The sequence below is a fragment of the Chinchilla lanigera genome, unplaced genomic scaffold, assembly GCF_000276665.1.
Source record: "Chinchilla lanigera isolate Chin_1 unplaced genomic scaffold, ChiLan1.0 scaffold00006, whole genome shotgun sequence".
Classification (NCBI taxonomy): Eukaryota; Metazoa; Chordata; class Mammalia; order Rodentia; family Chinchillidae; genus Chinchilla; species Chinchilla lanigera.
Window position 1 is genome coordinate 16,294,496 of NW_004955407.1, and position 12,316 is coordinate 16,306,811.

Here is a 12,316-nt window from a genome sequence, read left to right on the forward strand (position 1 = left end):
TGTTGGTTTAAAAAGTCTTTTGTCCAAGCAAAAGTTTAACAACTATCTTGGCCATGCTTAAAAGTTTACTAGTTTTTGGTCACTCTAGTCATTGAGATAGGTCTGCTACCAATGGAACAGGCCTATAAGAAATTTGTCATAATTGTTTTCTATGCAATCTCAGGTTTGAAAAGTCCTGAAACATCTTTAAAGGTCCTAAGAGGTCTTGAAATATCCTGAAAACTCTCAGAAGGATCCACCCTTCCTTCTGTTCTTCCTTCATATTAGATAAGAGGATTGAAAAGCCAGTCTTTCCCTTATAGATTATGGCTTGATCTTAAGGAGTATCTTCAAGCATAATCTAAGCTTACCATTCTCATTCTACATCATGGTGCTTCAGACATTCTAGTTTGGTGCAAATGTGAAATCCAGTAGTTTGAAATGATTTCAGGTACAATTTTTTTTATCATCTTTCATTCATTACTCATGTCTGTTTCTTCTCACAGACACTGTACTTTTTGTTAATTGTGTGCTATTATGCTTGAAAAATCCATGTATTTTAGCTCATCTTTGTCTACATAGAAATTATTATTCCTCAGTCTTTTCAGGGTTCACTGTCAATCTGTTCTCAGTTGCTTTGTAATAGTTTCCAGGAACTATTTGCTTTTCTGGTTTTTGTTTGTACATCTACTGGCTTTCAAGTGATATTGTGGACTTACTTTTTTATTTGTTTTGTTATTAGAAAAGGAATATTAGGAAACCACAAAGCTAGATTCAAGTGTGTTTGGTAAGCCACCTTGGGTGACAGCCTCTATAGACTGTCTATTGTATGCTTCTTGAAATAATTTACTATTTCACTCTTTTTAAATACTGTGTACCCTTTAAAAATTGCAGAGATTGTATTCAAATAAAAAAATCTAACAATATGGCAACAAATGTATATATTCATAGCCTAATCTATAACCACTAACATCTCTCACACAAGGAAAAAGACAAGATATCCCAATAAAGATAACTTTGCTCTTTATGGTTAAATGTAAATGTTCTATGAGAAAACTAGACTTCTGCTAGAAATGTTGATAAAACTTGTGATACAGAAATATGCAAATAAAAAGGGTAATGAATATTTACTATGCACACCTTAGAAAGGCTAGAATCAGAAGGACTAATATTATGATGGTATGTATACCAAACAACTGGAATTTCTTTCTAGATGGCAGGTACAAAACTAGTAAAACTGTTGGGATTACATATCAAGTTGAGCACACACAAGCCCTAAAACCCAGAGAGTTCACACCTAGTTCCAGTAGAAATGCATTCCTTTTGGTGCACCAAAAAACTTTTAAGGATAAGGTCATAACTTATTTTCAGTACTTCCAGACTTGGTGCAAGCTAATAACAACCACAAAGATAAATAAATTATAAATAACCATGTATTAATATATATAACATATAAATGCTACATATTAATAAACGTGACAAATTTTTAAGCAAAAAGAGGCAAACACAAAAAGCATACTCTACAGTGCCATATAAAGCAAGTTTAAAGGTAACACAACTAATCTATAACATTATATGTCAGGATGATCATCTTTTGGAGGAGGACGGAGACTGAATAATTGGAAAAGAGGTGAAGCAAGACTTCAGGTTCTAGTGATGACCTATTTGAAGACTTGGTAGACACTTTAAAACTGTATCTAGTTTTCATAATTCACTAATACACAATTTTTTATTTTTTGTAAATATGAAATAATTTAATTAATTTTCCATAGTGATCAGCTTAAAATAAGTGGACCACATTATTTCCAATATATATAAAAAAATCATTCTCTAAATTTACATGTTTATGTAGGAATATCACTAATACTCTTTACTTGTATGTAGTCAACAATTTTAGAGCATTCTAAATTAAATGATATAATTTAATTTCATGGTCTCATAATAAAATTAACATTAGACTTGTTTTTAAAAATCCAGTGTAACTTGGAGAGCTGCCCTTTGCCATTTGTGGCAAGTGTGAGTTGAGATTGAAACCTAAAGCTATTGAATCTTTATACAGCTTTCTTTTACTGTACTTATTGAGCTTTTCCCTGTAATCTCAGTTCCTTAGATAGAATGTTTTCTCATCTATTTCATTCCCTTGAGTCTTTCTGTCCTATAGCTACACAAAGAAATCAATTTAAGGAACATACTAGTGGATTTAGGAGTTAATTACATTTTATTTTTAATTTTTTTAAAATTTATTTTAAAAATAAAAGAAGGCAAACATAACATCCATTTACAAAATAGCATAAGAACAATACAAGCAATACAGAGTTACAAAGTGCTATGAAATTAACAATGATTGTTGCATCACGTATTGGTATCTTCAAAGTGCTTTCTCAGAAAAAACAAATAGAAACATGCAAGATTGATCAAATAATTAATCATTAACTGTTCCTTGCAGTAAAGTGATAGAAGTCAGTAGTACAACATTTTAAAAGAAACTTTATAAACAAATTTTCTCCCTCACAGGTATGATCAGGTACAGTGTGACCACATCAGTTTTAACACAGTTGTTTGAACTGTGTCTCTCTCTCCATCTGTCTTGCTCTCTCTCTCTCTCTCTCTGTCCCTCTCTCTCTCTCTCTCTCTTGCTCTCCCTCTTGCCTCTGTCTCATTACATTACTTTCAGATATATGGCCATAGGTTCACATTATAGTATCTAGTATCTATACTTATATGTGCACTCAGGTTCATTTGAAGGAAACAAATCATCTACAAATGTATTCACTTATTATTCTGAATTCTAGAAGTTTTCCAAATGCTTGTATTACCAAAGCACAAAACACAAGGTTTTAAGAAAAGATAGTAATAGGAAGTGGGGAAATAGATCTTTCTTGAATGCAAAGGAATCAAGGGATAGAAGGAGTCAGGGAGGGAAAGGGGATGAAAAAAGGAATTAAGATGTGATCTGTACCAACTTCACACAGGAATGCAAACCTTATACATTGCAAATGTGTCCTAAAAATATAAAAAATATTAAAAAAAAAGAAGTGTAAAGAACTCAAAGGTAGAGCAGCTGTGGTCATCCTACCACACATACTTTTGGATTTTAAAATATCATTATCCAGTTTACATTTAAGGAAATTCCATTAATCCTACCTAGACAAACTAATCTCCGAACAGTAGGGAAAGCATGCCCAGCACATGTCCTAATCTGCATGAGATTGAGACTGCTTAGTAGGTGGGAACAGAAGGGCCAGGTAGAAATGAAGAGGGACACCAAAGGATGCCTTAGAGAACTCGAGGTTTATACTCATATGGACATCTACAAAGTCCTCCCATTATCAAGAAGGCAAGCCCCATTGTCCTTTGGTTGTAGTTTAGGGTTTTGCAAGAACAATACAATAGAGAAAACATATTTTCTAAGAATTTTTATAATACCTTAGTCACCCAAAGAATCATATACAAAAAGAGATTGGAGCAAATCTGTCCACACACTAAAGACCAAAGAATCCAGCTGAGGGCCTGGATCCCAGGTAATATCCTGCATGAATTCAGCTGAAGACCTAGAGCCCATAAATAATGCCCCCCACAAGTCTGAGTGGAGGCCAAAAGCCCACAACAATATCTAATGAAGGCTTGTTTCACAGATCTGCTCTGGGAAGGCCCAAAACTCAGTTGTGGAAGCTAGAAAGTCTACACCAGCAGGACAAAGGATCTGTGCTAGCAGGTTCACAAACCTGAACTGGAGCCAAGAAGCAATGCTCAAAGTAAGAACCAGAAGTCTCCCAAAAAGTACCACAGCCATCCTCAGCAGCAATGAGGTCCCAAGCTCCTCCAATGATGAGGAAAGCCAAATTCCCATGAGGAAAGCCAATGTAACAAGCTTCTGCAGGAGACTGAGCAGAGCACCATTTTCCCTTCTGGAACCAGGAATTGATGCTCAGAATGAGGACCAGAGCTCCCCTGAAGTGAACCTAAGCCATTCTCAGGGACAACAAGGTACTGAGATCCTCAGAGAGATAATAACAGCTGAGAGGATAATAACAGCTGAGTTCATCAGGAAAGCCAGTATGAGAAGCTCATCCAAGAGAACAGCTCCTTCCAGCTTCTAACAGCATCCAACAGCTTTTAAAGTTCTTCCTCTCCAGTTCTGCCTCTTATGCTGCTGGCAACAATCCTCAGGTGCGCCTCCCACTCTCAGCACCATACTGATTCCATTCAGCTGGGTGTTACAAGTTGACCACCAGTTGTCAATCCACCACACCATTTCTATCATAAATTCCTCTTATTTTTGTTGTTTTGTTAGTTTTTTAAATTTTTAAAATAAAAAATAAGCTGTAAATTGTTCCTTTGTGTCAATTTCACCTTTAATGTCTTCTTTGATTCTCTTACTCTCTTTTCTGTATGTATTTGTCAGAGTCCTGAGAAGTTACTGAATTTAACCTCTATTTCCAAACTTGGTAGTCCCTAGAGAGGAGTTAATAGGCTGTAGTTAAAGATGATCAGATCAAAGAAGTATGTGATCCGATACTGGTTTGTTATGTTTATATTGTTTTATCCCTGTCTTAACATTGCTCAAGAATGGTTTCATAAAAATCTAGCAGTTTTATAATGATTTTTAATTTTATAAACACAAAAGACTTCCAGTGGAATATAATGCAGTTTATAACATCCACATGTAATGCCCTTATACTTCAGCCAGATTAATTGTTTAATCAGGAAAACAGTACACTTCACTCTGAAATGGTACTTGAAATCAGCAAAACAGTATATCTCACTCTAAAATGACACCTGAATTTTATGTTATCTGCAGCATAATTTTAACTGCTTAACCAAGGAACACTTTCCTCAATCAGTGTTGCTGCTCTGAAGATGCAATTATAATTTTTGAGTAAACAATGTTTAAAGTGCAAGTTTATTCTCAAATATATATTTGGATTTTAACATAGTCACTTTCATTTCTTTAAATGTGAATTTCTTAAACATTGCACTAGATTAAGAAATAATCGTGTGTAGTGGTTTGGATGGAATCACCTTGATTGGCTTTGGGATCCCTTTGGGGAGGAGCACATTTCTAGGTGTGTTGGGGTGGGTCACAGAGGCATGGCATGGAGATTCATGTCTGGCCTCTCTTCCTATTCTCTCTGGCACTGTTGTTTGCTATGTGAATTGGCCACTGTGAACTAAACAGCTTCCCTCCATCTGCCATGCCCTTCTGTCAATGTGTCCCTGTCTTGGAGTCCCCTTACCATGGACTGTGCAAAGCAGGCATGACAGTGCAACTAAAGATACTCACCAAGGAGGACTTCTAGAACTGCTTCAGAGAGTAACAAGAATGATGGGAAGTGCATTTGAAGTAAAGGGGATTACTCTAAGGGGGATTAACGGCAATTAACCCTCCTTTCCTTTAAATTGCATGTGTCAGCTGTTATGTCTCAGTGAAGACAAAGCTAATACACCTACTTTCTCCCCCTTTAACATCTCTGCCCACATTACTGTATGTAAAGGGTAGTTGAATATAATCTGTAAATAGTGATCACAGTAACTAAAACTATGAAAAATTCAAACTACTCACTCAGTTTATTTTCAATTCCTATATAGATCAATTATATTTTAGTATCATCTTCAGAGACTACAAGAGAGGAACAGAATAAAGAATAAAAACCCTGGGCTGTACACTTCCTAGTTCTAAAGATTTCCAGTGCCTGCAGCTCCAGAATCCTGATTCCTTCTGTATTGTGCAGACATCAGTGATATTTTTGTGCATAATTCATCACTGAAGTACACAGAAAAATATAAGAAAATATTCTGTATAGCTCATATGAGAAAGAAAGTTTGGAAAGTAGAATAAATGGGGATAAACTTAGGTTAGTGTATATTTTATAATTATTTTCATTGTAAAATATTACTCAATCATATAGAAAAACACAATGTATGAATAAAATGCCTATACTCTACAATTGTAAATAACTGCTATTAATATTTTTATTTCTCCACAGCTTCTTCCCTGTATGTGAATACAAGGTATGATCGAGAATGTTTAAATGTTGAAAGAGATATTACAGTAAAAGACAATTTACCTTTAATTCTGCTAAAAGTAATTCCCATTACTTCAAATGCACTTATCCCATTGTTCTTATTACTTTCTGAAGCATTTCTGGAAGTACTCTTTGGTGAATGGCTTTAGTTATCTTTTCATGGCTGCTTTTTTTTTTTTGGTTTTGGTTTTTCTCCTGTGCCAGGAACCGAACTCAAGACCTTGCACTTGCCAGGCAGGCGCTTTGCCGCTGAGCTAAATCCCCAGCCCCTTCATGGCTGCTTTGGCATCCAAAATTATCCCAAAATGTTTTCCTTTCATAGTCCTTTTAACTTTGAGGAAGAGCTAGAAGTCATATGGTTCAAGATTCAACCAACAAGGCACATGAGGATATATAAAGATATTTTACAATCCTGCCTTTCCATTGGATGGCACTTGGCAACAGTAGTCACTGTATTTTTGATTATGCCTACCTGAGGCACAAAAGAGGACTTGCACAACTGCTTCAGAAAGTGGCAAGAATAATGGGGTAAGTGAGTTAAAATTTAGAAGAAGTATTTAAGGGAAAGTCACAGCAATCTGAATTTTACTGTAACATATTATTAAAATTTAATTATTTAGCAAGTACTTTGATCACCCTTTGTATGTAGTATATACATGCTGCTCAACCTACAAAGGGGATGTGTCTTGATAAAATTATCATAGGTTGAAAATGCATGTTAAAATACATTTAGTACACCTACCTTTCTGAACATCATAGCTTAGCAACACAGTACACTATTGAGTATCAGTTTTTTCTTCTTATGGTTGTGTCTGACTACAAGCTGGGTCTGAAGTCCCTTCCTCAGGACCAGAAGAGAGAGCAATAGTGTGAATAATTAAACAGAGGGAAAAAATCAGAACTCAATACTTGAAATAGTTTTTCTGTGTAATGAGTACAGGTTTGCACCATGAAAAATCATAGCTACAAACATCATAATTGAAAGATCATTTGAATGAGTATTAATATGTGCATCTGTACGTGTGTGTATATATTTGTACTTAATTATTGTGTGTGTGTGTGTATATATATATATATATATATATATATATATATAATATAAACATATCATTAGAGTTTATATCTAGATGTCTCCCCAAAGCCTTATGGAGGTTTTCCCGAGGTGGCTAAATCTAGAGTGTGTGATGGTGGGATTATGTTTAGGATTGGTAAATCAGTCCACTTGTTAGTTTGACATTGTTTAGGCTACAATTAAGGTGTGAGCACTATACCTGCCCTAGGGTAGGCAGCCTGCATACAATGTAAAGGACAGAATGAGTCTTGTCTCCCTCTTTTGTTGCTTTTGTTGCCTTCTGTGATCATGATGCTTCTCCACCATGTGCCACCCTGCCTTGGACCCAGCCAATAATGCACTGAAATCTCTAGAAATTGTGAGCTAAACTTCCCATTTAACTTTGAGTGTTTTGTCTCAGTAATGAGAAAAGTAACTAAAAGATATATATTTTTCTATCTTCACATAATTTATATAACTATATATTCAGTTTTATACTTTTTGAAACATAAAAATAATGATAAATATCTTCCAATGCTATCATATAACCTACTAAACACCTTGTAAGCTAATTGCTTCTCTATTGCATATTTTAGGTCTTTTAATATGCATGTTCACTACTGAGTGCTGAGGTTATTTCTTGTTTCAGAGAGCCATCAGTTTACAGAGATAATGAGTAGAGAGTTTTCAAAGAGCGGTAAGTTTAACAGAACATCCAGGGTAATAGAAGAAAACATACCAGGGAATTAATTCACACTTTGGCTATCATGGATGTCTTTTCAAGAAAGATTGACATCTGAGTTAAGTGCTAAAGACCGTAAGAGAATTTCAGTTATGGTTGTGATTCTAGATTGAGAAGGGAGCAGTGGATCAGTTCCAAAGTTATGTGAATAAAACACATTGAATAAAGTGAAAGTAGCCTCCTATCACCAGAGGATAGCATAATGAGGTCAGAGTATAGTGTGAATAGCTGAATGATAAAGCTGGAGAATTAGATATGAATAATTACAAATCAGTATGAATGAATTTTATGAGTACCAGGGGATTTGAAACTCAGAAGTGAAGTGGTGTACTAAGATTTACGTTTTAGAATGCACTCCCAAGCAGTCTGTAAAATGGATTGGAAAAGATCAAGTATGGAATTATATGTTATAGGTAGATTGTCGTTGATAATGATTCTATGAAAGGCAATATGCACATATATGTACTAAGACAGGGAGGGGAAAAGGACAAACTTGAAACATGTCTTTGTACTAATAGTGATGGGATCAAGTGACTGCATGTGAAGCATGAGAAAGAGGAAAAAGTAGGGTGTTTCTGGACTAATAATTTGACTCAGGGTAATGATGGAACAATGGCAGAGGTTCAGTTCAAGGAAAGAAGGAAAATTTCTGCTTGAATAGCCTAGGTTTGAGATTCATTTGGAATATATTGAACAGCTTTAGTTTGAGATTCTTGTGGCACATTCAAATAAGTCCGTAGGTAGAACTGCTTTGCTGAAAGGCTAAAATGCACAGAAGAAATAAATAAGTTCAGTATATCTCAACTTTGCTGAACATAAGAATCAGGACTTTAACCACGTAACAGTTTACCCCAAGCATCGCTTGGGCAGGAATTATTTCAACCGATTTTTGAATTGAATATATTTGATAAAATTATCATTTTTATATTTCTGGTTATATTATCTTGTAAAATTTAATGAAAAAGTAATGCAATATTTAGTCCTGTATTTAAATAATTGGACTGGTAAATGGTTAAAAATTCTATTGTCTGTGGCTGTATTTCAGAAAAATTAAATAGAATCTCTGGGGGCAGTACCCAAACATTTGCAAAATTACCTAACTGGTTAAAGTGAACATCCAAGATGTAGATCGTGTCTCCCAGAGATAGCAAATACCAGCGAGTCTCAACTTTGGCAGCACAATACATGGATCAATAAACTGAAGAGTTTGTTCTTTGAAAGATTAAATAAAATCAACAAACTCTTAGCCACCATTATAAAAAAAGGAAAGAAAAGACTCAAATTCATGCAGTTAGAAATGAAAACAGGAAAATCACAACATATCCAGAAGAAATCCAGAAGATCATCAGTATCTACTTTGATAAACTGTATTCTAATAAGATGAAAAACACAGAAGAAATAGGCAGATTCTCAAACACATATGAATTATCAAAGCTGAATCAAGATGATATAAAAATTCTAAATAACCAATTGTCAGTCAGTGAAATTAAAGATACAATTAAAAAGTCACCAATAAAGAAAAATCCAGGCCCTGGCAGATTCATGGCTGAACTCTAAAAGAAATTTAGAAAAGACCTAATACCACTACTTCTCAAAATCTTTCATAAAATTGAAAGGGAAGCAACACACCCAAACTCATTTTTGGCAGTAAGCATTACCCTGATACCAAAAGCAGAGAAGGATCCATCCCAAAAAGATATCCACAGTCCAGTCTCCCTAAATAGCATAGTTGCAAGTAACCCCAATAAGATACTGGCAAACTGAATGCAGGAAATCATCAGGATAATATGCCACCAACAAATAGCATTCACCCAAATGTTGCAAGGATGGGTCAACATATGGAAATCATTAAATGTAATACACAATATCAACAGAATTAAAGCCAAAAATCATATGAACATCTCAATAGATGCAGTAAAATATTCTACAAGTCCAATACTATTTCATGATAAAAACCATACAGAAATTGGAATAGGTGATCTTTATGTTAATATGATTAAAGCCATGTATGACAAACCAACAACCAGCATCATATTAAATGGACAAAAACTGAAAGTTTTCACTCTAAGATCAAGAACAAGACAAGGACGTCCACTGTTAAAACTCTTGTTCAATAAAAATCTGGAATCTTTGGCCAGAGCAATTATACAAGAGAAAAAAATAAAAGTAATAAAAATAGGAAAACAAGAAGTTAAATTATCATTATTTGCAATGATATGATACTCTACATAGAAGGCCCCCAAAACTCCACCAAAAGATTTCTATTCTAGGTTAAATAACCAAATTCAGTAGCATGGATACAAAGTCAAAACTCAAAAATCCATAACATTTCTTTACACAAATAACAAACTCACTGAAAGAAATTAAGGAAATCACACCTGTCACAGTTGCATCCAAAATATGAAATACTTAGGAATCAATCTAACAAAGGAGTAAAAGACCTCTACATTGAAATCCACAGTAGTCTAAAAAAAAGGAGATTGAAAAGTGTAGCAAAAAATTGAAAGATATTTCTTACTTGTCAGTAGGAAAAACAAATATAGTGAAAGTGGTCATACTCCCAAAAGTTGTTATACCGATTTAATGCAATCCCAATCAAAACTCTCATAGCAAAGCTCAAAGAATTACAGAAAACAATCCTAAAATTCATTTGGAGCAACTAGAGATCTAGGATAGCAAAAGCAACAAAGTCGATGCAGAGGGCATCACAATCCATGAATGGAAATCATACTACAAAGCTACTATGATAAATGCAGCATAATACTGGCAAAAAACAGATCTGAAGATCAATGGAGCAGATTAGAAGATGCAAAAGCAGCTCCAAACATACTCAGCCACCTTATCTTTCACAATATAACCAAACACCTTCGCTGGAAGAAAGATAAACCCTTTAATAAATGGTGCTAGAAAAACTGGCTTTCCACATACTGAAGATTAAAACGAGACCCATATCTTATACCATGCACGAAACTAAAATTGAAATAAAGACTACATATTAAAACAGAAACACCGGGGCTGGGGATTTAGCTCAGCGGCAAAAGCGCCTGCCTGGCAAGCGCAAGGTCGTGAGTTCGGTTCCCGGTACCGGAGAAAAACCAAAAACTAAAACAGAAACACCAAATGTCCTGGAAGATAGAATAGATAGAACTTTTGAAGTTATTGATGTAGCCAAAGACTTTGTTAGGAAAATCCTCGTCACACAAGAATTATCTCAAAAATCAACAGCTAGGACCTCATCTTAGTACTAATCTTTCACACAGCCAGAGAAAATAACAGAATGAATAGACAACACACAGTGTGGGAAAAATTTTTTGCCAGCTGTTCCTCTGACAAATCTAGATTATATAGAGAACTAAAAAAATCCCAGCCCCCATTTTCCAGACCCAATCAAAAAACGGGCATCTGAAATGAATATACACTTCTCTGAAGAAGTAGAAATGGCAAATAAATACATGAAAATAGCTTCACCATCACTGGTCATTTGAGGGTCGCAAATTATGACAACAATGAGATTCCACCTCACTCCCCAAAGCATAGCTGTTATCAAGAAATCAATCAACAATAAATACTGGTAGGGCTGTGGGGAAAAGGGAACACTTCTCCACTAATGGTGAGAAAGTACACTGGTGCAACCAGTGTGGAAATCAATGTGGAGATTCCTCAAAAAACTGAAAACATTTCTAGAAAAATGGATGCACCCTGAGACCATACACTTAGGTGAAATCAACTAGACACTTGTGTAAATACTACATGATTTCTTCGGGGTGAGAAACTGAAAGTGTAAAGAAGGGCCAAAATGTATAACAGGTACTAAAAAGGGGAAGAAAATAGTCAAATGAGGAGGGAGGAAAGAGAGGGCAAAGGAAAGAAGGGACAAGAAAAAAGAACAAGAAAAATTGGAAACAAACATTTTGTGAATAGGGAGGGGATGAGGTGTCAAAGGGAGGGGAGGGGAATGGAAAAAAGGAAGAAGCAAGATTTGTACAAGTACAAATTCCATATAATGAATGTTATCACTATGTATATCTAAAATATACCAATAAAATTTTTAAAAAGATAGAAAAAGAAGATGAAAACAAAGCTTGTGTTCATGGGAAGGGATAAAGAGTCAGAAGGAGCAGGGAGGGGATGGAAGAGTAATGGTTTAAAAAGGAAAGAAAAGACCTAAAACAAAACAAAAGATTTTCACATCTCAGGCCACATTCTGCAAGAATTAATGGACAAAGAAGCTATCTGGTATATCTATTTTATATCACCTTTATTGAGATGTATCTAATATATTATAAAATTCATCTTTTCAAAGTATTTGATTCCATGATCTTTATTGTATTTAATTTATATGGACAATTAGTATAAGGTTAATTACAAGATATATGGCCATGCATCTGGCTTCTGCCTCTTACATTTTCAAGGTTCATTCATGTAGTGGTACCAACACTTAATTTCTTTATATGGTCACATCATTTTCTTTTTCCTTTTTTAAATTTTTTTTTATTTTAAAGATTGTAGTACATGAGA